We start from the raw sequence: 27,856 nt of genomic DNA, 5'->3' as shown, positions 1-27,856 counted from the left end.
TGTGCTTCATTTATCAATGTTACCTCAGGGTCTCTGTGGTCTAAGACATTTAATTTCTGATTATTAATTCAGCAGGAGAATCTATTAGAGTGGCCCAAGTGCGCCACTCATTTTTTGTAATATTATTTTGGGGGCTTTTTAGCCTTTAATGTAATAGGATGGTGGAGAAAGACCAGGGGAAGACAGTAAACAGCAAGAGCCATCTTTACTAGCCTTATGGCTCAAAATGACGCATTGCATTTTATGCATATTTACTTGCTATAAGAAGGGCGCCTTTTCCAGACTGCCCACTTTTTTTTAAACAAATGTTTAATTTCTCAGAAATTGAGGGAAATTTTTAAAGCCTTTGTGAGGCAAGTAAAAATAGGAGAGTAGTGTACTGTAATTATCTCAAAGTAATGGTTCATTTTGAAGTTGCTTCTTCGTTATTTTTCTATAAAAGTTGCTGATGCAACAACAGGATTCAAATGTGTGGTCAAATCAGCACACAAACTGCAGGTACACAAAAGCAGAGAGACACGTTCTCTGCTGTGTACAAACTGAATGGGAAGCAAAATTACCCATTCAGTCTATCCGAGACAAGTTATTTCTGTGACCACTGTGAGTTTTTCTTTCATTGATCGAAGGGTACCAACAATTTTGTCCACATCTGTATACATATATATACACGTGTGTGTGTGTGTGTGTGTGTGTGTGTGTGTGTGTGTGTGTGTGTGTGTGTGTGCGTGCGTGTGAAAGAAATTGGTCTTCACCAGTCAGCAGGGATTTGTTCAAGATAGAGTTAGAGTGACACTCTTGTATACCTTATTGCACCAAGCACTGACAAGAAGAGACTAGTGCAGGGAAAATGTTATTCTCTATGCTTTTTATTTGTGAACTAGGAAAATGTGCCACATATACATCAGGGCACTAATAGTGAAATATCAAATGAAACATAAATACACCATGAAGTACAGCACCAGAAACTGAACTTCCTACGTCTCATCACCCTACACATTCTTTATGCTTGTGATAGGCAACAGTATATGCTTCCACTCCACATTCGCACAATGTGCAAATACTCGATTTTTCAAATATATTGGCATAGAAAGGACCAAATACCAAATACTCTTTTTACTTGTATTAAATTACTTTTTAGCAAGATTTGAGAGAAACATTAAACCCCTCTATTTAAGCAGAAGTAACAATATTGCGAGTAACACCAGTGACAGCCTTTTAAACACGCCCCTTTTTTTCACATTTATAACACTGGCAGCCAACTGTCTAAAAGTCCAGTTTCATTTCCACAGATGTTGTTGGGCTTTTTTTCTCTCTTCAGATGAAGGTAATGTAACAAACTTGAAATGTTTTACTACTTTTCTGAATTGCTAAAACACTCATTTTTATTCTCGGAGCTAAATCTTCAATATTCTGAGTCAAGCAATTCAATAAGTCACTCTTTTGGATATTCAGAATTCAAAAGCAATTTATGTCCTTTCTCTTAAATATTAATAGCAGCATTCCTTTATTGCTTTATTCTTTTAAGTTAAGTAGATTTAAATACTGACTATTTATTAAAATTAAACACATACATTTTAATTTACTTTACTTTAATTTACTTAATATTATTGTCACTAGTTGTGTACAGGTTTTGCAACTACTGTGTAATAGGGAGCAGAGATAAAACTGTTTTGTGAATATATTTTGAGAATTATTTTGTTTTTTTTGTTTTTGTTTTTTGTGAACATTTTGCACAAAGGGCATTCGGTTTTAAGAAGCAAGCACTCTTTACCTTAAAGGTCTGGAATAGATCATTCAAATATTTGTCACCTGTTTCATTTTCTAAACTTAAATCTCTGTTTATGTGTCGCTCTATTTGAGAAATGATTCCACTAAGATATGTTCAAAAGAAGCATAGGGTTCATCAGTGTTGTGAGGTGGCAAGCAGAGATGATCCCCCTATTAGCTGAAAATGACAAGTGGTCAAGGAACTTTTCAAACTCTTCCTTTAGGAAAAGAAACAACAAAACACCACGAAAACAACACAGAACACACTGTAGTGGGATTTCTCTTTAATGTATTGTACACAGCAAAATCTCCAGTGTTAAATTATTAGTGTCATATTTTTAAAAGTAACCTAGTCAGTTTTGAAGATTAACAACGACTAACACTGAGCAGTGCTGATTTTCTAACATTTTGAGTTCATCAGCTTTGAGTTTTCATCAGCTGTGGAGATTGAGTAATGTTGTCTCAAAATTGTTTTATTTAAGTCACTGGGGTCCAATCCTGTTTCACTTTATTCTTTATTATTATTATTATTCTAGCTGCTTCCGTACGTTTTTCGCCGTTGAACTACTTCCTCAGTTTTTGTGCTATTTTCGCTGTTCAAATTTTAAAAAATTCTGCTCTTTCTGCCGGCTATAAATTTTGGTGCTCATCAATTCTATACTTTTTCAGATATTAAATTTTTTATGCAATTCTTTTGCATAAAAAAAATTCACACTACATTTTCGCAGGAAAATGTGTGTTTCGCAGTTTTTTCTAGTTTATTGTTGTCGTTTCTGTGGGGTGTTTCTTGGGTTTCCCACATGAAGGCTAAGCTTCTGCTGGTCTAACTCTTAGGGTCACTGAGGCACGCAAACCCTCGGACCACATTAACTGAAAAATAATTCAACAAAATATAAAATAAAATACTCCTCATCAGACTATGGCAACTAAGAACATGGCATTTACCTTAATTGGATGGCCTACATCAAATATAACAATAATACTTCTCACTATTGCTAATATTAACAAAACTAAAAAGGGTAGGTTAAGTTAGAAAAAAAGGTCCCTAACCACCCAAAGGATCCGTCTCTCCTGCAAAAGGAAGCACCAAGATGGTTGCTTGCATACTGAAAAATATTATTATTTCCTTGAATGATTGTACAGACAAAAGTCAGGAACTTTTCTACTCGCTATTTTTTTGACAGACAGACAGAGATTATCAAGAGGACAAACATGAACACTACTAAATCTGTTCTTGCGGAGATTAAGGGGAAGACCAATGATCACATAGACAAATTTAAAAATCTGAGGACACATGGTGATAGCCTGTCCTTTTTTCCTCCCTACCTCAATATATAAAAATTGTCTGTAAAAAAACACCAAAAAACTGGATGACTCATCAGAGGTATATTTATAGCCCTTCAACCTTTTCCAGTCAGATTATACTGTTGTAAAACCTACAGGTTATAAAAATGTTTTATTAAGCCTCTAATTCACTGTAAATCTGAATAGTTCTCTCGCAGACAGGAGTAACTTATAAGTCTTTTATTATAAATCAGAATCACAGTCTTACAATTATGGGGAAAACGTGAATACAGCAGTGGTTTTGCCCTGAATGCAATCCTGAACTGTTCTATTAGATGGCACCGAATTGTAAATATGAAAGCAAGCAAAAGCAAATCACGTGCAGAACTAGTCTGTGTGCTGGGCTTAACAAAAATAGGACAGGTAATTGCTGCCTTATACTTCTGGTTTTCTTTCCTTGTGCCTTTTAAGTCCCTTTGATTTATGTAATGGCACCAGATTTTTAACACCAAATGGTGGTGTCACTACTATTATATCATAAAAAGCAACAGAAAAAAAAATGTCTCATTTCAGTGAAAACGGGCCATTCCTATTATTTTATTCAGTCAAATTTAGGTCTTCAAGATTCTGAATAAAGACAACAATCCAGAAAACACTGTATTCCCTGATATAACATGTGGCAAGTGCGATCAGTCTGTGCAAACGTTGCATGCTAATAAAACAATAATCTACATTCTGAGATCAGGTAGAGCAGTTATGACATTCCTGGCAGGTATATATAATCTCTGAGTTAACTTTACTTTTGCTTCATATGAACGCTCTAGTGCAGACTGCTTTCGCCATCTAAACCTACACATGAAGGAAATGCAACAACTCATTTTTATTTAATAAAATAATCTTGGTAGCACTTTCTATTACAGCTCGGTAATAAAAGGGTAACAGCAAGGTAACAAGAGAAAACAAGAGGTTAATAATGTGGTTATTTCTAAGTTAATACTATGCAATTGCCAAAGTAGGAACCATGTAATATCCAAGTAATATCATGGTAGCAACAGTGGTTACAGATGAGTAATATTACCCTGAAATTTATGTAATAGGATCATAAGTAATGATCCTATTACCTAAACTGGAGCAAACTATAAGTGACTATGATGAGTGACTAAGGGAACACAGAGTACAGGGACCAGAGTTACATGAGACATGACTGACTGGGGAACAAGACAATAAAAACAAGGGCAGAACTAAACCTAAAAGCTAGAAATCACAATAATCAAAAGAGCACAACCAAGGACTCAGAACAAAAACCATAATATAAAATATTACCAAAACACAAGAACTCAAAATGCTGGGTCACAATGACCCAGACCAATGACACAATTAGTTAAAGCACAACATTTTTTAAAATATTTAAAGACTTGGAGGACCTATATAATTCTCCTTCTAAAGTTAGTTATAACTGCAGTTATTTTGCTCAGCCCTAAAAATCTTAGAAACATGTGTCCAACTAGATACTTCCTTTGGATGGCATTATATTGGCCTCCAGTAACACTATGAGGAATGTTGGAACTGTTTTTGACCAGTCCTTCAAAGAGCATATTAACAAATATAGGACTGCTTTCTTGCATTTGTGCAATATCTCTAAAATTAGGAACAACCTTTCTCAGAGTGATGCTGAAAAATTAGTTCAAGCATTTATTACTTCTAGGCTGGACTACTGTGATTCATTGTTATTATGCTGTCCAAAAAACTCATCGGGTAGTCTGAATGGTCCCTTAGTTATGCTGCTATAGGTAGCTGGGAGATTCCTATGATGCAATAAATGTTTCTTCTTCAGTCACCTTTTTCACTGGCTATGCATTTATACACCACCCTGTATTTAACCATTAGTCATTTGGGGTGGCTGTAGCTCAGCAAGTAGACTAAATTAGCGGTCTCCAACCCCCGGGCCTCGGACCGGTACCGGTCCGTGAGTCGTTTGGCACCGGGCCGCGAGAGTTGAGGCTCAGGTGTGAAATGTATGGTTTTCAGGGTTTTTATCGGTTTTCAGCGTTATTTTGTTTTTATCGTTAACTCGGTTTTCCTGGGTCTTTTCACGTGTGTTATGAATAAATCTTCTTTTTTTCGGTACCGGTACTAGTTTTATTTTGTTGTATTTATCCGTGACACCTTAAAGGCCGGTCCGTGAAAATATTGTAGGGCATAAACCGGTGCGTGGTGCAAAAAAGTTTGGGGACCGCTGGAATAAATGATCTACTAATAGGAAGGTTGGTGGTTTGATCCCTGGCTGCTCCAGTCTGCATGCCGAATATCCTTGGATAACCCCAAATTTCTCTCAGATGTGTCCATCAGAGAGTTAAAATTGATAGAAAGCACTTAGCGCATAGAAAAATGTGCTTGGGTGACTGAGGCATGTTATATAAAGCAATTTGAGTGCTCAAGTAGAAAAGTGCTCTATAAGAACTAGTCCGTTTAACATTCATCGTTAATCTCTGGCTCTCTTCCACAGAATATCTTTTTTCCTGTCTTCCTCCCATCACTTCCAGCCGGTGACACCAGATAACTGCCCCTCCCTGACCCTGGTTCTGTTGGAGGTTTCTTTCTGTTCACAGGGAGTTTTTCCTTCCAAATATCACCAAGTGATTGTTCAAAGTGAGTCATTTGATTGTTGGAGTTTTCTCTCTATTCTTGTGTTGTCTTTACCTTTCAACACATAAAATCTTGAAACAACTGTTGTTGTGATTTGGAGCTATATGAATAAAATTGAACTGAATCAAATTAGGACCGCTGCTATAAATTGTGTTAGTAATTGAGTATTCTCAAATATTCCATCAATTAATGAAGTAATTGGATAAGAAATAATTTTATATGTCTTATTAATAAGCAATAATAAATAATCAAAAGAGAAAAAACACACACACCCTTAGTATCCCATCGGCTTTCTGCACGTGCATTGGGGTTTTCCCAGTAGACTAAAGAGTTTGTTCCTTTTGCCTTTGGGTCGGGGAATAGGTTTTGACTGTCATCTGTGTTTATGAGCCAAATGATGGTTCAGAGTACCCGACCTTCTTGGAGTCCCTGGGCAGGTTGCTTGAGTGTGCTCCACCTGGGTAGACTACTGGGAGACTTGAATGCTCATGTGGGCAGTGAGACCTGGAGGGGCATGAGTGGGGTTATTAATGTATTTGTTGACACCGATTTTCCTGTTCTCAACCTTTTTTGTGTTTTTTTTTTTTTTATCAAAGATTTACAAACTGTTCAAGCGACTCTTGAAAGACTGGTAAGTGCATTTACTCAACTGCTACAACAATGAGATTGCTGGACAGAGCTTTTTTTTCCTAATTTTTTTGAATATGAATAAGTTCATTTTCACAAATATTTCAGTCTCTTAAAGCAAACAGAGCTGCACAACATGCCATCAAGTAAACAAATGACTGAACAAAGAGGAAGCTATTGTATAATATGTATGTAATATGTATGTAATATGCACTACAGCATCATGGACTGTGGGTCTTAACTTGTGATTTGTGCAGTGAATAACAGTGAGGTAAGGACTGACCTGTTGGCTGCTCCTGTGTATTTGCTGATCAGCCGATCAGAACCTGAACCATCAGCTGCATAGCCAACAACCTGCTGGAAATTTGACACTGTCATATAGATGACAGAGAACATAGAACATAGGCTGTATTAACTGAGGATGACAAAAAAGTACCAGTCACTTTGTTTCTGTTTCAACATTAGTCCCCCCTAATGTAGAGGACGGTCTTGTCTGGCAGCTTTTACAATCAGAGACATGATCTGAATGCACTGTTGTGCCAAACACATATGCTTTTCAGAGAAGAGCTCTATAAATTTACTATAGGCTCTTGTTGGTGTTCCTTTCTTTTCTTATGTATTTACTTATTCATTTCCATTATTATTCACACGAGTACATGTGTAATATTATCTGTTTATCTAGCTATGAAAATATTCCAACAAATTATGAAACAAAGAACTGAAAAGCACTTGAAACATATTTACAAATATGACTTGATACAATCTTTGGTTCATGTGGTACTATGTCATGTCATATTTACTCTCATGTCGTGAGGCACTCTGTGTGAAACTTCAGAAAACTGTTCTTCTGTGCTGTGATGGGGTTGTCATATATTGTTTACTTGTATTGTCTAACCGGAGATCCTGATTTGGAATGGGAGCTGTGGGTCTCTTTTGAGATATCCCAATGTTGGGCTGCCATCAAGAAGTATCCCTTATTGCACAATGTTGCCCTGAGGAAAAGAAAACTGATTTTTTTAACGTGCAAAATAAAAGACACTTTCTGAAACCTGAAAAGCTGCTTTCTACAGCTTCACACACACATTAATTTTCATTTAAACATTTATGCCATTTTAAATATGATTAGTAGGACAAATATTCTTACCTTCTTCTCACACCTTGTGGTCCTATGACAATGTCTCAGAAAAGGACATTCCACTTTCAAATCAAGCTTGACAGTGACTTTAAAATCTTAATGAACTGAAATTTGATATTTTTTAAAACACTGATTGGTTGGCACCATTTAAGTTGCACTTCTTCTATTTGCCGGTGGTACCTGCTGTCCAGGGGCCTGCCCTTCCACGATGGTGTCTCTTCTTTCCAGAAATGAATTTAAAGTGCTTCTCATCACATGCGAGGTCTTGAATAATCAGGCTCAGTCTTATCTTAAAGACCTCACAGTACCGTATTACCCTAATTGAGCACTTTGCTCTCATTCTGCTGGTATACGTGTAGTTCTTATGATATTTAAAAGTAGAATGGGAAGCAGAGCCTTCAGCTTTCAGGCCTCTCTTCTGTGGAACCAGTTTCCAGTTTTGATTCAGACATCTTCTCTACTTTCACGATTAGGTTTAAAACTTTCCTCCATGACAAAGCAGATAGTTCGGCCTGGATTGAGTAACCCTGAATCTCCCCTTGGTCACACTGCAATAAGCCTCCGCTTTTGAGTGCTTCCCATGATGCACTGCATATTTAATCATTAGTTATTATTAATCTCGCACTCTCTTCCACAGCACGTCTTTTGTCCTGTCTTCCTCCTATCACTCCCAACTACTCGCAACAGATGGCTGTCCCTCCCTGAGCCTGGTTCTGCTGGAGGGTTCTTCCTGTTAAAAGGAAGGTTTTCCTTCCCATGGTTGCCAAGTGCTTGCTCATGGGGATCATCAGATTGTTGTGGGGCAACTGCTTTTGTGATTTGGCACTAGTGTATTCTTCTCTGTGCTTGTTTTGGCCCCAATGACCTCAGTGCAGCATTTGATAAAGTTTTAAACAGCTGTTATGTTAAACATCTTTCTAATCTATTTTTCATTTTTCAGAAACCAACATATTACTGCTAAATACACAATCAAGAATGGGGAACCAATTACCAAAGGAGAGTAACATGGGCTGCTGCCTCAAATGCTGCAAATGTTCTAAAGTCCTGCCTCCATGCAAATCATTTGATGACATACATAAATGTGTTTTTGGTGGCCGAGAGGTATATGTGTTTAATCAAGGGCAATACTACAGACCAGTTGGTTGTGATGGTGCGTATGAGTGCAGTTCTTGCTTTAAAAAGTAATAAGCAAAGGTTTATTATTATGTTTTTCTTTTTCAGACTGTACATTACAGAAAAAGTTAAATCCTAACTGCTTGCTTTGCCATTGTGGCTCAATGTCAACTGTAAATTTAAGACAGGCTTTGTGCTGTTTTTGCTTATTTGTTTTTATTTTAGTGACTTTGTGACTAGTTACTTTAGTGGCTTTAATATAATCTGAATATAATACATTATATAACACAACAGAATAATTAGAAATGCTGTTAAAAATAGAAACAAAGAATGTTCTGTCTGTTCTGGCAAAAATCCTCATGTTTTGCAAAATCAGATAAATTGATATTTCCAATTTACCTTTTTTTTAAGCCGCAGCACAAAGAGAACACAAAGACTCACAGAATGCTGTAATAAAGTTTTTAATCAGACTACATGACTGATTACTGTTGTGAAAATTTTAACAATAACCTGCAACATACCCAGTGAGCTTGATTTGAAGTGGGTTTAAAGAACACATTGCAATGTGGAGAAAGCATCCCAGTGAAACCCTAGGACCATCTCTGAATTGTGGCCACCGCCCTTACATCTTATATACAGAGACACAGACAAAGAACATTCTATGTTCTATACCTTCTTCCTCACAGAGAGAATTATGACCTTGTTTTCTGCTTGGCCGTCACTTAAGGATTTACATCCCTGGTAAGCAGAAGGAGTCCCACTATCTGTTTAACGTCTCCCATTACAACAGCTTCACTGTGTTAACATTAGACATGCATGTAATCTAGTGACAGGAGTACTCTTAGTATAGTAAAATGAGGAAGTGATATTACTATAACTAATGTGATATGATTAAATATGTGATTAATACATGAGAAAAGAAATCTGCCACCACATTCCACCCTTTGTGATACCACAATTAAGAATTAAAAACAATTAATTAAGAATCACATAAAAACACATGGAGATTTCTTTTCTAACTACTGAACATCAGCACCATTGTGTACTCAAAGAATTCACAATGTGCATCCTCCCTATAGTCAGAAGGAAAAAACAAATTCACATTTTATAGTCATCTTCTCTCCATCTGAGTCTCCACCCTTTGTTTGAAGGATGGCAGTTATATCATAAAAGAAAACACAATATGAGATCATATAGAGAAATGAAACAGCAGGCATCTCCGAGAACATTAGAGCACTTTTGCAAATATGTGACGTCTTGATAAATCAAGCAGATATTTGAAGTTTACACAGCACCATTCTCACATGAAAATATCTTAAAAGTTTATTTTGTGACCCAGACAGAGTAATATTTCAAACTCTTCTGCGTTCCTCCGCCACTGCCTAGTTTGAGTTTTGGTCGAAATGGATTCTGGGATATTGCATTTCGTCATTTCGAGCTGACTGGAGACCAAAACAGCCAATCAGATTTTTTTTCCATCCAAGTCTGTGATTGGCTGGTTTTGTGGCACAAATATAACGGTGTACAGAAAGAGTTGAGCGTGCACGGGCAGAAATGTTTAGAGCAAAAGCAACACATTGCGAGCAAGCGCAAATGCAAAATCTGAGCGAGAGGGGCTGCTATTGTGTGTGTGTGTAAGGATAATAGCAAACACTGAAATACATTTTTTGCACGCAGCTATGAATTTTGTTCACTCAAATTTAGCTTTTCTTCACTCAAAATAAATTTCTCCTCAAAATACAACACTTTCACCTGCAAATCTTTTTTTACATGCGCTCAAAATTTTTTTTACGTGCGCTCAGAATAATGGCACAAAAATAACGCCATAACGCTGGTGTTAGTGCTTCTCAAGTTCTAGAGTAAAACCCAGAGGTAGCCTTGAATTTCCACTCAGCCAACATATATCAAACACTTCTAAGCTAAATTTTACAACAGAGTCATAGATCTTTCTTCTCTATCTATGCAGTGTACTGTACTCTTTACTATTGTAGGGCCATCAGCCCGTTTAAAAGGTGTAAACCCTCTCAAAGGCATTTACAATTACCTTTACTGTGCCCACATCAGTGATTGGGGAACCAAAACAACCACATTTAACTCTGGAAGAACAACCTCATTCTTTAGGTGCTTCCAGCATGTTTGAGGCCTATCAAAATCCCTCAATGAAATGTGATGAACCCAAAATCCTACCTTTACGGTGTCAAACAATGTGTCAAAGTTGAGTACACATGTCAAGAACTCACAACTGTTGTAATTATGTTTACTCAGACAATGACGACCTTATGCGCTTACACATCAGGAACTGACATGCTAGAAAGTCAGTCTAACTACCCTACAAAATGTGCACAAGTTGCTGTAAAACGTGCATGCTATAATTACTCCAGTCACTTTTACTCATGCTCAGGACTCTTAACCCTTGTGTCATATTGGGTCCTTTTTGTGCCACTTTTTTTTTCGTATGAAAGCCATTTCCACTGTGTTGGGTGTAATATAGCCAAACTTACCAAACGGTTTGGTTTTTTAAAAAAATTTAAAATTTCAGTCTGATTTTATTAACCCTCATGTCATCCTTTAAAAAACTTACGTTGATCACCCTAGGGACCGAAAACGGTCCCGCCCCAAAAAGTGCAATAAAAATATTATATATTCATATTTTTTTCCACTTTAAATTGGTCAGTCTTTTAAAACTACTTCTGCCTGAAATATTCATATAAAGTTTTAATTATATTTTCGTTGTTTTAACCCTTTAATCCCAGTTTTATGACATGAGCGCCCTCTTTTTTTAGCCCCCCAAAACAAAAAAACTAAATATTTTCCAAAAAAAACATTTGAAGTAATATTTGATTATTATTATAATTAGGCCTTTAGATGAGTCAAAGATTGGCACTAACATTCATTTTGATCGAGCGTTATTTTTTTTGCAGGGGCAAATTTAAAAAAATACTCACACTGATCACCCTAGGGACCGAAAACGGTCCCGCCCCAAAAAGTGCAATAAAAATATTATATATTCATATTTTTTTCCACTTTAAATTGGTCAGTCTTTTAGAACTACTTCTGCCTGAAATATTCATATAAAGTTTTAATTATATTTTCGTTGTTTTAACCCTTTAAATCCCAGTTTTATGACATGAGCGCCCTCTTTTTTTAGCCCCCCAAAACAAAAAAACTAAATATTTTCCAAAAAAAACATTTGAAGTAATATTTGATTATTATTATAATTAGGCCTTTAGATGAGTCAAAGATTGGCACTAACATTCATTTTGATCGAGCGTTATTTTTTTTTTGCAGGGCAAATTTAAAAAATACTCACACTGATCACCCTAGGGACCGAAAACGGTCCCGCCCCAAAAAGTGCAATAAAAATATTATATATTCATATTTTTTCCACTTTAAATTGGTCAGTCTTTTAGAACTACTTCTGCCTGAAATATTCATATAAAGTTTTAATTATATTTTCGTTGTTTTAACCCTTTAAATCCCAGTTTTATGACATGAGCGCCCTCTTTTTTTAGCCCCCAAAACAAAAAAAAAAAACTAAATATTTTCCAAAAAAAAAACATTTGAAGTAATATTTGATTATTATTATAATTAGGCCTTTAGATGAGTCAAAGATTGGCACTAACATTCATTTTGATCGAGCGTTATTTTTTTGCAGGGCAAATTTAAAAAATACTCACACTGATCACCCTAGGGACCGAAAACGGTCCCGCCCCAAAAAGTGCAATAAAAATATTATATATTCATATTTTTTCCACTTTAAATTGGTCAGTCTTTTAGAACTACTTCTGCCTGAAATATTCATATAAAGTTTTAATTATATTTTCGTTGTTTTAACCCTTTAAATCCCAGTTTTATGACATGAGCGCCCTCTTTTTTTAGCCCCCCAAAACAAAAAGACTAAATATTTTCCATAAAATACATTTGAAGTAATATTTGATTATTATTATAATTAGGCCTTTAGATGAGTCAAAGATTGGCACTAACATTCATTTTGATCGAGCGTTATTTTTTGCAGCACCATAGTAAATTATAATAAAACGGTATGTTATGTTTTTAGTTTTCACATACTAAGTGCTTATTACCTCGTTGTTTTCTAAAATAAAATTACAAGAATATGTTAATAACAATACGAGATCACTTTGAACCAGAAAAATATTTATTTCAGAAGGATGAATATGAACAGTTATGTTATCGGGAATCGACAAAACTTATGATTTCCCCTGCCGCAGCGCGCCGCCTCCAGGGGTCTCCCTCTCGCTGGCTGCCGGCTTCCTCTATCTGGCTGCCGCGGTGGGTCCCGGTGGGTTTCCCTGGCCAAGTTTGGTTTTCCCTGTGTAGGGAGCACAGGCTGAGATCACTAAATCACTTTTTATTTTTAGTTCACAAACACTTCTAATTATGACGTTTTACGCCTGAAACTTTGGAGAGCTTAGTTCTTTATACAGAAAAGTTACAGCACGATATAAATAATTATCAGGCAAAAATGTCCTTCGTTTATTACAATAATCCCGTCTGAACGTGAGAACACTAAAATATAAAATGTTTTCTAACCCTGAAAACTTAATGGTAATGCAACAATACTACTAATGTTTTGTAACCAAAACATCCCATACATCGCTGCGTCATCGACGCATGTGCCATCATCTGTCGGGTCGCAATGTCCGATCCCACACAATAAATCTATCGTTTTCTTTTGTAACCGTCAAACTGGTAATAATACACATTTGTCATGAAACCAAAACATCCGACAGCGATAGCTACCGACAGAACACGTCGCTGCGTCATCGTGACGCAGGTGACGTGTTCTGTCGGTAGCTACCTACACGACAGTTCGACATGTCCGATCCCACGCAATAAATCGTAGTAATAATAGTTTTCTTTTGTAACCTCAAATTGACGGGATAGTAATTTTTCAAATAACGAAAACATTGCAGAGGGGGGGATTTTGTCACCAGCGAACAGCGCTGCGCTATCGCGATGGATCGCGGAAGTCGATGGAGGATCATTGTCCGCGGGTGACCAAAATACGTTTAAATGTTTCAAAAATCACCCTGTTACTGTTTCATTCATCTCCCTTTCGCTCCCAATTTTAAAATGAGTGCCAAAGGTGCTTTTTTTTACCGTTATTTTTGCGATCCATGTGCCTTTCCGGAAGATCACCGATGCGCGCTGACCCCTTTCCGCCGTCAAAAAGTAGTACTTCCGGGGGCACAAGCTGGTTTTTCCACCGCAGCGGCACTGAAAAATTAACTCGAGGCCATAATAAAAGTCTAATTTGGTTTTGGTTCCAGCTTTTATGTATTCTGCTGGTACTGCATTGTGGCCTAAGAGAAAAGACGGAAAAAGGGTGTGTGTGTGTGTGCGCGCGCGCGTGTGTGTGTGTGTGCGTGTGTCATTTTTAAAAAAATTTTAGCCATAAAGACCTTTATTTTATTTTTTAAAACATACACGCCATTGTCTAAGACTGTTACTGACACAGAATTGTCATTTATTTGAGCAGAAAGTCTATCGAATAAATACAGAATTTACTCCGTTCCATGCACTTGGCCAAAAATGAAGAAAGGGCGCCACCTGGTGGACAAATATAAAAATTACAATTTCAACCCCCTGAGTCTACATAGACATTCAAAGGAAAAGAAATAAATAAAAATACATAATAATTATTTTGGGATGAAAAATAGCGTTTATAATGGTTGTCAATGGGCCGAAAACGGTCCCTAGGGTAACCAGTGTGAGTATTTTTGCTGCTCAGCCATTTTAGGCTGATTTAACAGAGTTTGTGATGTTCGGAGAGTCATGTAAATGCATATCATTTATACAAAGATTATTAACTTCACACCAACGACCACCTTAACTCAAAAACACAACTACAACTACTTCAAGCAAAAATGCCTGACTATTTAATCAATTGTCATCTGCATTTATTCGCTGATCCCTCTTGGGTGGCACAGAGTCTGCTCTGCGGTCGCTGAGTTGGAGCTTGGCACGCCCTTGTTGGAGGAGGGCGCTCTTTTCACCCCTCACTCTCTCGTTCCAACACAGCTTTATGGTTATTTCTGTGGTTCTGGAATCTTCTCATGTTGAGTAGTAGGGCCCCAAACCGCACGACCTTTGACCTCAACCACTGCCTGGGCTGTCAGCTATGCCATGAGTGTTTCCTACTTCTCGCTGGGTCTCTGAAGACCTGATCAGCACCCAGTCTCAATCTCAGTCTGGAGATTCCACCCTTGGGATGATTTCTTCCAGCAATACTCTGGCTACTGCACCTGTATCTCCTTACTCCTTACTTCTAACCATTTGGAAAACATATCAATCATCATCAAACCACATTTTCCTTTCAGTTCAGTGAAGTTTACTTTTAGGTTATCAAACCCTTATCTGAACATGTCTGTGCCCCATGTAGAGGTTTAATACCTATAAATGAACTGTTAAATGTTAATTCCTTCCCCCGGTCTGTGCTTTTGCACTCATTTTTCATTTTCACAGCCCCAATCATTTCATTTAGCTTTTCTCCTTCTTTTTCCCTCCAAAAGTAAACGTGTAACATGTCATCATGTATTTCACAAAACAAGTTTGTTTTTATGTATTCAGTGATGTGTATCTGGGTGCAAGCTTCACCCATACATCAGAAACAGGAAACTCATTTCAACCCTCTGCTACATCTTATTCACTTGTTTTATAATCCAGTCATCTTTTCCCGATCTAGTAACAATCAACTAATTTGCATATCAGCTATTAACCCACTAAGTTGACAGGACAACAGAAATGCATGTTCAAAATATTATCACAAAAGAGAATTTCCTTCATACAGTAAATTACTTGTGCTGCACCAATCAAGCAGAAAGCATCTCACAATTTATTGTATTAACAACTAAATGTATTGTCTGATCACTGGTTGGTCATACCAGAATCTTTTTTCCCTTTTACAAAAGTTAAACTGTTCGTCCTGCAACCTGGAGAGTTAATTGTCAGGCGTGATACACTCAGCATTTGATAACAAGTGTCTGTTAAATTTACACTATTTTAACACTGATGAGAGATAACAAGCTGATCTTCATTGCATGTGTGTATGTGTTAGTAGGCAAGTTCAATGGATGTGTGTGCAGTGGAGCTGCAGATTCAGCAGGGCATGTCCTTAAACGTGCCTTTCCTTCACATTTCTCTGTTTATGTGTGTTGGTGTGCATTTTATTTTTACCTTTGTTGCGATCCTACGGACTCTTTCTCAACCTCCACAAGACAGTCGGCCCCAATTTTGAATTCAATTTTCATGTGCTCTCACATTAACAATGACAGACTTCATTTTTCCTCCATGCTCTCTTCTCCCCACTTCTCACAGCTTCTGTCTCTCTCCCACACCTGCAGGAGTTCATGGTTGTGGCGTGTCAGGGCCCAGTGGGCCGTTCTTCTTCAGCTTTGTCTTATGTCTTTCAGTCTTTTCTGTCTCTTCCTTTGCCATTTCAATTCTCAGTATGGCAAATGTGAAACTCAGACAGTCTTCTCAAGTCCATTCCCACACAGTGATGTCGCTGGTGAACCTCTCAGCTTGTGATTGGGAGTGCATGCTTCCATCCACGATGGTATTTGTACATGCTGCTGAACCCTTTAAGGTTTAAGGTTTAGGGTAATGCTGCTGTCTGTTCACCTTGTTGACTCTCGAAGTCGACACTGTCACGGCCTGGCGGTTCAGCTGGTCGCCGATCAGCTGTTTCTCTCTCTCTCTATCTCTCTCGCCCTCTCTCTCTCACTGGGGTGAAACTCATTATGGGTTCACGCCCTTGGCCCATGCCCTCAGAGGAAGAAACACCTGTGCCTCATTAGTGTGGCTGGCATTTAAGCCAGGACGCAACGGCTGTTCTTCGCTGGATCGTTGTGTGAATCGCGTCAGTGAAAGTCGAGCATTTAGCAATTATTTTTCCTGTGTAGTTGTGTGTTTGGAACTAACGAGCATTTCTTTGTGCGCACACCCTCCGGACTATTTTCCCTAGTGTTTCCTGAGCGGCGAGTGTTGGAAAAGAGTGACTGGATTCGTGTGTGGATTGCTTGGAGAGAGACGTGAGCTCGTGTGTGGATTGTTTGGAGAGAAGCGAGAGTGTTCCCCTGGATTTCCCTGGAGCCCTGCCCCTCTCACCCTTTGCGTGCATTAATCCCCGGAGTCCAGTGCGTGAGTCCACCCTGTATACCGTGACAGACGCCAATGCTCTCGAATTGCATTTTGTCTTCAGGGAGAGATTGATTGTCCTCGAAGCTTGTTCTTCCGTGTAAGGTGTACATGAAGTGAAGCTGTGAAATATTCAGCCAAAACATGGGCTGGGTGTGGTTCCAATTATGTTAATCTATCATTTTGCTGCAGCCACTGTGCTTGTGGAGGGTGTTGATCCAGTTCCGTAGCCACCTGTACTAACACACTAAAACATTTATTTAATATCATTTTCATCACTGCTCAATAACACTTTCCCTCTCTTATTCTTCTATCCATCACTCTCTGTTATACACACGCCCACAGCACTTCTTACACACACACACACACACACACACACACACACACACACACACACACACACACACACACACACACACACACACACACACACACACTTATCTGCATTCCTCAGTTTGTACACACTTCATACTCCATGTATTCTTTCCCATATTTCTGAAAGAAAAAAAAATCATACAATCAAAACCTGGATTTGCCCAAACCACCCGAAGGGATGCCTCCTACAGCCTCACTGGCCGTACTGCTGGGCTCAGCTTTGTGGACAAGCGCATTCACCGTCCGGCTTTTTCCTTCTGGTGCAAAAGTGTTAAACACCATAAACTAAGGACAGAGTCCTTCCCACAACAGTCCTGAAATCAGGTGTCGTATTCCTGAGGTTTCCCTTCCAGTGGTCCATCCAAAACAAAAAACAAACAAACAAACAAACAACAAAAAACAACAAAAAACTACAAACAAAAAAACTCTTATCTCTGTCAACATCTCTTTCTATCACACAACCATCTTCCACACACTTGGAGTTTTCAACCAGACCATGTAGAGGAATGCCTCCCACGGCTCCAGTAGCCGTTTTGCTGAGCTCAGCTTCCTTTGTACGAACAAGCGCGTCCGCTGTTCGGCCTTTCTGCCTTTTTTCACTGGTGCAAAAGTGCTAAAATACCATACACTAGAACGCTCAAATTATTGAGCTTCTAAGATCCTGCACTTACTACCACAACAAGGCACAATTTCTCATACTAGGATACCCAATTCGTTGAGTTTCTAGGACCCTGCATCTACTTGTTGCAGTAATAAGGAACCGAAGCTTTTCCCGTCGGTCTGGTTAAAAACCCTGCCCAAATCAAAGCAGCTCACCGTTGCAAATCCTTTGCAGTCCGTCTCTTGGTTCGTTAAAAAAAATCCTGCATGTGTGAGTCGCTGAAGCACACGTTGCGGTTCCCCCTTTTTTTGAAAAAAGAGGAACGGTGGGACTGAGGCAATTTTACCTCAGGATGGCCAGTCACCGCATGCCCATAGTTCAGCGAAACTCACCGGAGGAACCCTGCCCGACAACGTCAAATTGTTGTGGAAAATTTAACAATAACCTGCAACATACCCAGTGAGCTTGATTTGAAGTGGGTTTAATAAACACATTGCAATGTGGAGAGAACATCCCAGTGAAACCCTAGGACCATCTCTGAATTGTGGCCACCGCCCTTACATCTTATATACAGAGACACAGACAAAGAACATTCCACAAACTCTTACATGTTGGCCCCTCTCACGGGTGGGGGGGCTATACCTTCTTCCTCTGCCTGGCCGTCACCTAAGGATTTACATCCCTGATAAGCAGAAGGAGTCCCACTATCTGTTTAACGTCTCCCATTACAATGGCCTCACTTTAGACATGCATATAAACTAGTGACAGGAGTGCTCTTACTATAGTAAAGTGAGAAAGTGATATTACTATAACCAATGTGATATGATTAAATATGTGATTAATACATGAGAAAAGAAATCTGCCACCACAGTACTCTCAGAGCAATTTGAATTCATGAACTGTCAATAGACTATCTGAGCGTCCTCTTTAGTGCTTTCATAGAGGCAAAACACACATCTTTTGTATTCAAATTCAGAATGTGAAAAACTATTTGCTAAATAAACCCAGTAGGCATTTTCACAGCAAAATTGTAAAACCTGAATCAAAGTACTTAATCACACTTTCACTGGAAAAATGTGTGTGAGTAACAACTTTTAATAACAAAATAAACAGACAAAATAATGACAGTGAAGAGAAGCAAATTTTTCTGACATCTTTATCATTTAAGTTTTTATTGATACTTTAGAGTTCATTAATAAGGAAAACTATTTGTAACTTATTACACATTCTTAGACAATTTTAAAAAATAACACATATTCTGTTGTTTTAAATTTGCCTAAATGTTGTGCATTCAAAATGCAAGATGGACCCAGTTTTACCAGCTGCAAGATTTATGTGAGCTAGGGTCATTAAAGGTACATCAGTAAAACTAATTTATTATTGTAAATAGATACTCTCCAAAAATCTTGAATCCAACTCTCGTTCTTTATATTTTGCTTCCCTTACCTTTCCTGCTTGGCTTTCCCATGTCTTTGTCTAGTCTTGTTTACTTCTGTCCCTCTACCCTGGAAGAGTCTCACAGTCTGTTCCCTAAAACCTAAAAGAGGAATTATGGATTTAATCAACTGGTCCCTGAATGCAATTGACACCCTCTTCTCGACGAGAAGCCTGGGTTCGGGAGAGCTCATTGAAGACATCTATCTTTTTGGAACCATGATAACAGGGTTCTTGCTGATCGGCCCTGGCTTGGCCCTGGCTTGGCCCTGGCTTGGCCCTGGCTTGGCCCTGGCTTGGCCCTGGCTTGGCCCTGGCTTGGCCCTGGCTTGGCCCTGGCTTGGCCCTGGCTTGGCCCTGGCTTGGCCCTGGCTTGGCCCTGGCTTGGCCCTGGCTTGGCCCTGGCTTGGCCCTGGCTTGGCCCTGGCTTGGCCCTGGCTTGGCCCTGGCTTATCGAAGAATAAAGAAAGTGGAAACAGCTGTTCAAATCCCCACAAGGCTGCCCGCTATGTTGATTGGAACGATGGAGCGAGCCGTGGCTTCTCAGAATGGGCTCATTAGACGCAGCACGGATGACATCTTGGAGAAGCTTGCGGCTGCTGTGAGTGCTGAGACTCTGACAACATCTTGGAGAGGCTCACAGCTGTCGTGAACACTTGCTCTATGAGCAAACTGGATAACATCTCAGTGTAGCTGAATAACATCGTGGAGAGGCTCACGGCTCTCCAACGGGAATGGTGAGGAATCAGTGATGGACATTAGACCGACTTTAAAATTGACATGCAGTGGTTCGCACTAAAGCAAGAACACCACCATTATTTAATGCGGCTACTATCGGCGCCAGCTGCGGTCTCAAGGCTGGAGCTGAACATAACAAACAATTTCTCCCCTGATAACAAACTGGGGGGGACCCATTTCGCTGCAGGGCAACTTGCATGTGACAAATAAAGGCTTTCTTGACTTGACTTCTTGAGTTGATAGGTACAGGTGCTGCTTCTCTTATATTTTTTTACTCACTGAAACTACAAAAATACTTTTTAAAACTCCATCACGTCAGCTTTTCTTTAAAAACTCATATTTTTAAATGTGAGGTCTAAGCTTTTTAGTTTAATTAAGTGTTTAACTCCTCATGTTTTGCAAAAAATAAAATAAAATACTTGATGGAGGGAAATTCAGATCATTTTTGGATTCAGCACCCTAAAAAACAGAATTTACAAAAAGATACGATAAGAATACGATGATGAGTTTATGATAAGTGGAACTAAAGAGGAGCATAGGTACAGGTGCTGCTAGGGCAAGGCAGACGTTGTTTGCTTTCCTTTGGTGCTGCAGGCAGGAACTATACAGGTACAGAGGGAGAACATGTCTGTTGCCGCCCAAGAGGTGCCAGTTATGCTTTGTTTGTTCACATTGTCAGTCCCAGAAGGTGCTTCACTTTCCTAACCATGCCTCCTAAGCACACAAATAGCTCATGCTGTAACTCCCAGTGTGGGTGTGTTAAATGTTCAGATGACCACATCACATTCATTCACTGAGTGTCATTGCTTTGCCCCAAAAAAGGTGTCTCCAAAAAACTGTTTGAATGTTCATGTTCCCATGTTAAAATCATTTAGGATGCTTATTTTCAAATAACTGCAAATCTTCAGCCTGCAGGCAAAATAACCAAGGTCAGGCAGGTGATGCATTTCCCCACAGACACACTGGGGGGCAACAACGCCCGGCCTATAGTACCACAGGTCAGCCAACTTGCTGCTCACCTTTGCCCTCCGGTCAGGCCTGTAGTGACATTGTAATCCCACCAGCAACAATTGTTAACATTCTAACCCCCCATGACATTAAAAACATTAAACATACGTGTAGGGGATGTATAAGGAGTAAAATGCATGCACTTATTTTGCAGGAAAACATTTGGGATTAAATGGGTTAAAGAAGAGGGAAGGATTGGAAGACTAACACCAGAATTTATGGCACTGTTCCGGTGTAGGAGAGTCATCCTTAAAGCTTTGTACCTTCTGGTGCCATCACCTTTCCAGGCAGACCATCCCCCTCACACATTCCTCAAAGAAGAAGGCTTCTCTCTGTTTATGCCTGTTACTGGCAAAATAACTTGTTAGATCGCTTGTTAACTGAGTGTAGCAGTCTAAATCCAAAATTATACGAAAATGCACATCAGTATGCAACAAAGGACAAAACACAAATCTGTGCCACAACCACAAAGCAACTGTGCAACATAAAATAATGTGGATACACGAACCTTAAAGATAAAAAATAAATTCCGACATTCCACAGAATTGTAAACACCGCTCTTTGCATGGAAAAAGCAGAGATATTGAGTTCCATAATAACAGCCACTTCCATACTGGTTCTGCAGCAATTTTCATTGCCTTTGCACAACCTTTGTGTTGCTGGATATATTATTAGTTCCTAAAGTATCAGCAATAAAAATGAATGTTTCCTTTTTTTGTTCAGATATTATAGCTTATCTGCAGTAGTTTTGATTCATATTTCATCAACATAAATGATTCCACTCAGAAATAACCAAAATGCACTGAAAATGACAGTATCCTCTGCAGGCATGCGAAAAAGGTGTTAATGCTCAACAGAAAAGCAGTAATATCATTATGTTTTTGCATTAATTTGCAAAGTTCTCCGACGGGATCAGTTTTCTGCTGTTCGTTTCTGCCAGTGTAATCAGTTTTCTGCTTCATTTCCATGTAATGCCTGACTTGTCTAAATAACATGAGTGACATGCTGGTTTAAAAGAGAGTCACAAAATCAGGGAGCTGCTGGTATGGATGGACAGTATAAGCATTGAGTGACAGTTCATAAATGGCTGCAGAAACTTTTATGCTAATGCCTTTTTGGTTCAGCAGCAGTTTCATTCCTTTCATTTCTCTATATTAGTGATTTCTAAAGATTTTGGTAATGTAATTTGGTTTTTACATGAACTTGCAAAGTTCTCCCATCTTATCAGTTTTAGCTGTTCATTTTCTACGTGGTCCCTGACCTGCTTTATCATTTTATCAGTTTCAGTTTTCCTTTCATTTTGACTTTTTTTTCTGTGCCAGTTCAGTTAAGTTTAAGTTGGTTTCTAGTGTGGGTGTGCTTGTTTCAGTTTAGATTTTTATTATTTACTTTATATTACTAAAGTAATTCAGTTCAATTCAGTTTTGTTTTTTTATTATTATTGTAAGACAAATAGTATCAGAGCAAGACTGAAAAAACACCAGGGGTTGAAATAAAAACACAAAATTATATAAAAAAAAATGTTTCTTGTATTGGAAATAAGAAGAAATAAGAATAAGAAATATTAAAAGTAAAGATATATATTTAGTGTTAATTTCTTATTCTAGTGAACTAACTGATGAACATGTTTTTTTTAAAGAATAATAAAAAACATTTCTTTAAAAAGCATCCACTAATTCTGGTCAAGATGTAGTGGATACTGTGTAGCTGTATGATATTATATCTTTACCAGCTACACTTTGGTTCAATTTTTTTTTTTTACTTTCACGGCTCAACCACCATTGGCTGTGGAAATAAAGTCCACATTTGGCTGACTGTGGTGCAGTTTTCACAGCTGAACCATGATAATGATGTAATGATGCAATTTGCATTACTTTGCAATGTTCTCAGGTGTTATTAATCTACTTCTGCTCATTTCTGGTAATGTTATCAATTTTCTCCTTATTATTTCCATTAACGGTATAAATTTTCTACTGCTGATTTACATGAGCGACATACTGCGTCACAAAGAGGGGGGGTTGGTTCTTGTTATAGGGCGCTGTTTGAAAGAGCAAAGCATGTCATCTGCTCTACTTTTGGAGGTAAGAAGTCTGTCTTCAAATTCTTCATTTATTCTTTATTCTGGCAGTGGATCCTGATAAAGCAGTTTCCACATGTATTTTTTTCAGCAATTTTCAGATGAAGTCATCTTAGTTAAAGTGCTTACCTTTTCTTGGCTCTTTTAGATGAGCTGAGTTGGCAGTTGAAGCAGAAATGGGATATGAGCAGCTGTTTACTTATTTTTATTTTTCCCCTTAAAGCTAAAATAATTTAAATGATAACAATGTAGCCTACTTTATAACTTTATTTCTGTGCAGTTAAGGTTATATGTTTAAAAATATTTCAATCTCTTAAAGCAAATAGAGCTGCACAACATGACATCGAGTAAATAAATGTCTGAACAAAGAGGAAGCTATTGTGTAATGTGTATACTGTAGTATGTATGTAATATGCACTACAGCATCATGGACTGTGGGTCTTAACTTGTGATTTGTGCAGTGAATAACAGTGAGGTAAGGACTGACCTGTTGGCTGCTCCTGTGTATTTGCTGATCAGCTGATCAGAAACTGTACCATCAGAGAATAGAATAGAATAGAATAGAATAGCCTTTATTGTCATTGTACAGGGTACAACGAAATTGGAGAAATTGCAGCTGCATAGCCAACAACCATAGCTGACAGAGAACATAGAACATAGGCTGTATTAACTGAGGATGACAAAAACGTACCAGTCACTTTGTTTCTGTTTCAACATTAGTCCCCCCTAATGTAGAGGACGGTCTCGTCTGGCAGCTTTTACAATCAGAGTCATGATCTGAATGCACTGTTGTGCCAAACACATATGCTTTTCCGAGAAGAGCTCTATAAATTTACTATAGGCTCTTGTTGGTGTTCCTTTCTTTTCTTATGTATTTACTTATTCATTTCCATTATTATTCACATGAGTACATGTGTAATATTATCTGTTTATCTAGCTATGAAAATATTCCAACAAATTATGAAACAAAGAACTGAAAAGCACTTGAAACATATTTACAAATATGACTTGATACAATCTTTGGTTCATATGGTACTATGTCATGTCATTTACTTTCATGTGTGAGGCACTCTGTGTGAAACTTCAGAAAACTGTTCTTCTGTGCTGTAAGACAGAGGTGCACATTATACAACAACTTGTGTGTCCTTTAGCACCCAGGAATCCTGCATCTTCCCTTTCCTTGTTCAGCTCAATTCAGTTTTACTTATTTAACGACAAGTCACAACAATAGTCACCTTGAGGTGCTTTATATCGAAAAGTAAAGATTCTACAATAATACAGAGAAAACCTCAACAATCAGATAATCCTCTATGAGTGAGCATTGGCAACAGCGGGAAGGAAAAGCAGGAATAAATCCCTTGCCCAACCAGATTCATGTAGTGAACACATCTGCCCCAACTGGCTGGGGATGAGGGGTTGTCATATAATGTTTACTTGTATTGTTTAACCGGAGATCCTGATTTGGAATGGGAGCTGTGGGTCTCTTTTGAGATATCCCAATGTTGGGCTGCCATCAAGAAGTATCCCTTATTACACAATGTTGCCCTGAGGAAAAGAAAAGAAAATGTAGTTAACGTGCAAAATAAAAGACACTTTCTAAAACCTGAAAAGCTGCTTTCTACAGCTTCACACACACATTAATTTTCATTTAAACATTTATGCCATTTTAAATATGATTACTACACCAAATATTCTTACCTTCTTCTCACACCTTGTGGTCTTTTGACCATGTGTCAGAAAAGGACATTCCACTTTCAAATCAAGCTTGACAGTGACTTTAAAATCTTAATGAACTGAAATTTGATAGTTTTTAAAACACTGATTGGTTGGCACCATTTAAGTTGCCACTTCTTCTATTTGCCGGTGGTACCTGCTGTCCAGGGGCCTGCCCTTCCACGATGGTGTCTCTTCTTTCCAGAAATGAATTTAAAGTGCTTCTCATCACATGCGAGGTCTTGAATAATCAGGCTCAGTCTTATCTTAAAGACCTCACAGTACTGTATTACCCTAACTGAGCACTTTTCTCTCAGACTGATCGTATACGTGTGGTTCTTATGATATTTAAAAGTAGAATGGGAAACAGAGCCTTCAGCTTTCAGGCCTCTCTTCTGTGGAACCAGTTCCCAGTTTTGATTCAGACACCTTCTCTACTTTCACGATTAGGTTTAAAACTTTCCTCTATGACAAAGCAGATAGTTAGGCCTGGATCGAGTAACTCTGAATCTTCCCTTAGTCACGCTGCAATAAGCCTCCACTTTTGAGGGCTTCCCATGATGCACTGCATATTCCTTCTTCACTCACTGTGTGACTGTGTTTACAGACCACTTTGCATTTAATCATTAAGTAAGTAAGTAAAGTTTATTTATTTTCTTAGACAGGCAGTCACAAAGCTCTGTACACAAAGGTTAAAATAAAGAAAACATTAGGTAATATAATAAACCATATAAACAATGCAAATTCAAAACAATTCAAAAGCGTTGATCAATAGAAGGCCTGTTTAAACAAAAAAAATCTTCCCTTAGTCACGCTGCAATAAGCCTCTGTTTTGAGTGCTTCCCATGATGCACTGCGTATTTATTCTTCACTCACATTTCACTCACTGTGTGACTGTGTTTACAGACCACTTTGCATTTAATCATTAGTTGTTGTTATTAATGTCGCACTCTTTTCCACAGTGCTTCTTCCCGTTAAAAGGAGGTTTTTCCTTCCCATGGTTGCCAAGTGCTTGCTCATGGGGATCATCTGATTGTTGTGGGGCAACTGCTTTGTGATTTGGCAGTAGTGTATTCATCTCTGTGCTTGTTCTGGCCCCAATGACCTCAGTGCAGCATTTGATAAAGTTCTAAACAGTTGCTGTTATGTTAAACATCTTTCTAATCTATTTTTCATTTTTCAGAAACAAACATATTACTGCTAAATCCACAATCAAGAATGGGGAACCAAGTACCAAAGGAGAGTGACATGGGCTGCTGCCTCAGATGCTGCAAATGTTCTAAAGTCCTGCCTCCATGCAAATCATTTAATGACTTCTATAAATGTTGTATTGGTGGCCGAGAGGTATATGTGTATAATGGAGGGCAATACTACAGACCAGTTGGTTATGATGACGCGTATGAGTGCAGTTGTTGCTTTAATAAGCAATAAGCAAAAACTGCACTTACTAAGCAATAAGCAAAGGTGTATTATTATCTTTTTCTTTTTCAGACTTTACATTACAGAAAAAGTTAAATCCTAACTGCTTGCTTTACCATTGTGGCTCAACGTCATCTGCAAATTTAAGACAGGCTTTGTGCTGTTTTTGTTTTTTGTTTTTATTTTACTGGCTTTGTGACCAGTTTCTTTAGTGGCTTTAATATAATCTGAATATAATACATTATATAACACAACAAAATAATTAGAAATGCTGTTAAAATACCAACAAAAAATGTTGTCTGTTCTGGCAAAAATCCTCATGTTTTGCAAAATCAGATAAATTGATATTTCTAATTTACCTTTTTTTTAAGCCGAAGCACAAAGAGAACACAAAGACTCACAGAATGCTGTAATAAAATTTGTTCTCAGACTACATGACTGATTACTCTCAGAGCAATTTGAATTCATGAACTGTCAATAGACCATCTGAGTGTCCTCTTTAGTGCTTTCATAGAGGAGAAACACACATCTCCTGTATTCAGATTCAGAATGTGAAAAACTATCTGCTAAATAAACCCAGTAGGCATTTTCACAGCAAAATTGTAAAACCTGAATCAAAATACTTGATCACACTTTCACTGGAAAAAAGTGTGTTTTAACAACTTTTAATAACAAAATGAACAAACAAAACAATGACAGTGAAGGAAAGGAAATTCTTCTGACAGCTTTATGATTTAAGTTTTTACTGATATTTTTGTGTTCATTAATAATGAAAACTATTTTTAACTTACTGCACATTCTTAGACAATTTTAAAAATTACACATTCTGTTGTTTTAAATTTGCCTAAATGTTGTGCATTCAAAATGCAAGATGGACCCAGTTTTACCAGCCGCAAGATTTATGTGAGCTAGGGTCATTAAAAGTACATCAGTAAAACTAATTTATTATTGTAAATAGATACTCTCCAAAAATCTTGAATCCACCTCTCTTTCTTTACATTTTGCTTCAAATGTTCTTGTCAGTTTTTAAACTGGAATTGAACAATAGTTCTCCAGGCTTTCTCAAGGTCTTTTAAAGTTTTTCTTTGGACACCGGCTTCTTTTTTTTTTCTACTCTTTTTCATTCTAATCCTTGTACCTGTGCATACCTACCACACCATCAAAATAAAAACTTTGTACCTCAATAATGACTTGTGAATTCATTTAAGAATGTATTTTTTAATTCTGTTATTTATTTAAACATTACTAAATTAATGTATTGTATAGTAATTCTATTTAAAATGGAAACAGGAAAAAAATCTATATTTCAAAATGAAATATCCATACTTAATAATTACAAAATAGTAAATGAAATACCCTGAATAAAAACCTAATTTCAAATAACATTTTCCAATTTCAAATTAACTAACAGTTTTTCAAAATCTTCTTGTTTTTAATACAATTAATAAAATTACTAGCAAATGGATTGGCTTTTAGATTAAGTAACCTAACTAACTAACAAACAGATTCGCTATCCCATTTAGCATTTCTGCGATTCCCGCAGTACTTGAAAAAGCAATGCAAATTAGCCATGCTGTGTGAATTAAGTGTCTCTCTGACTGGTAGTGGTGTGCGAATTAATACTGAAACATCACTTCCTCCAATACCAGATATTTAATGTTATATAATCAATTATAATATTAAAATGTTGATATTTAAACAAGTTGGGAGTGTCTAAATGGTTGGTAGGAACTACTACTTCTTCCGTCTGTCAATAGTA

The 27,856-nt window shown here is 37.8% G+C and overlaps 1 long non-coding RNA gene across 1 annotated transcript; it reads left to right on the top strand.

Annotated features, from left to right (window-relative positions):
• Positions 1-1,270: 1,270 nt before the first annotated feature.
• LOC120434555 lies at positions 1,271-26,223 on the top strand. The gene is made up of 4 exons (XR_005609172.1): positions 1,271-1,324; positions 5,558-5,700; positions 6,294-6,328; positions 25,862-26,223. It is a non-coding gene; the product is annotated as an uncharacterized LOC120434555 (long non-coding RNA).
• Positions 26,224-27,856: the final 1,633 nt, after the last annotated feature.

The sequence above is a fragment of the Oreochromis aureus genome, linkage group 18 (genome assembly GCF_013358895.1).
Source record: "Oreochromis aureus strain Israel breed Guangdong linkage group 18, ZZ_aureus, whole genome shotgun sequence".
Classification (NCBI taxonomy): domain Eukaryota; kingdom Metazoa; phylum Chordata; class Actinopteri; order Cichliformes; family Cichlidae; genus Oreochromis; species Oreochromis aureus.
The sequence above is the reverse complement of the archived record's forward strand: the minus strand, read 5'-3'. Positions and strand labels throughout refer to the sequence as shown.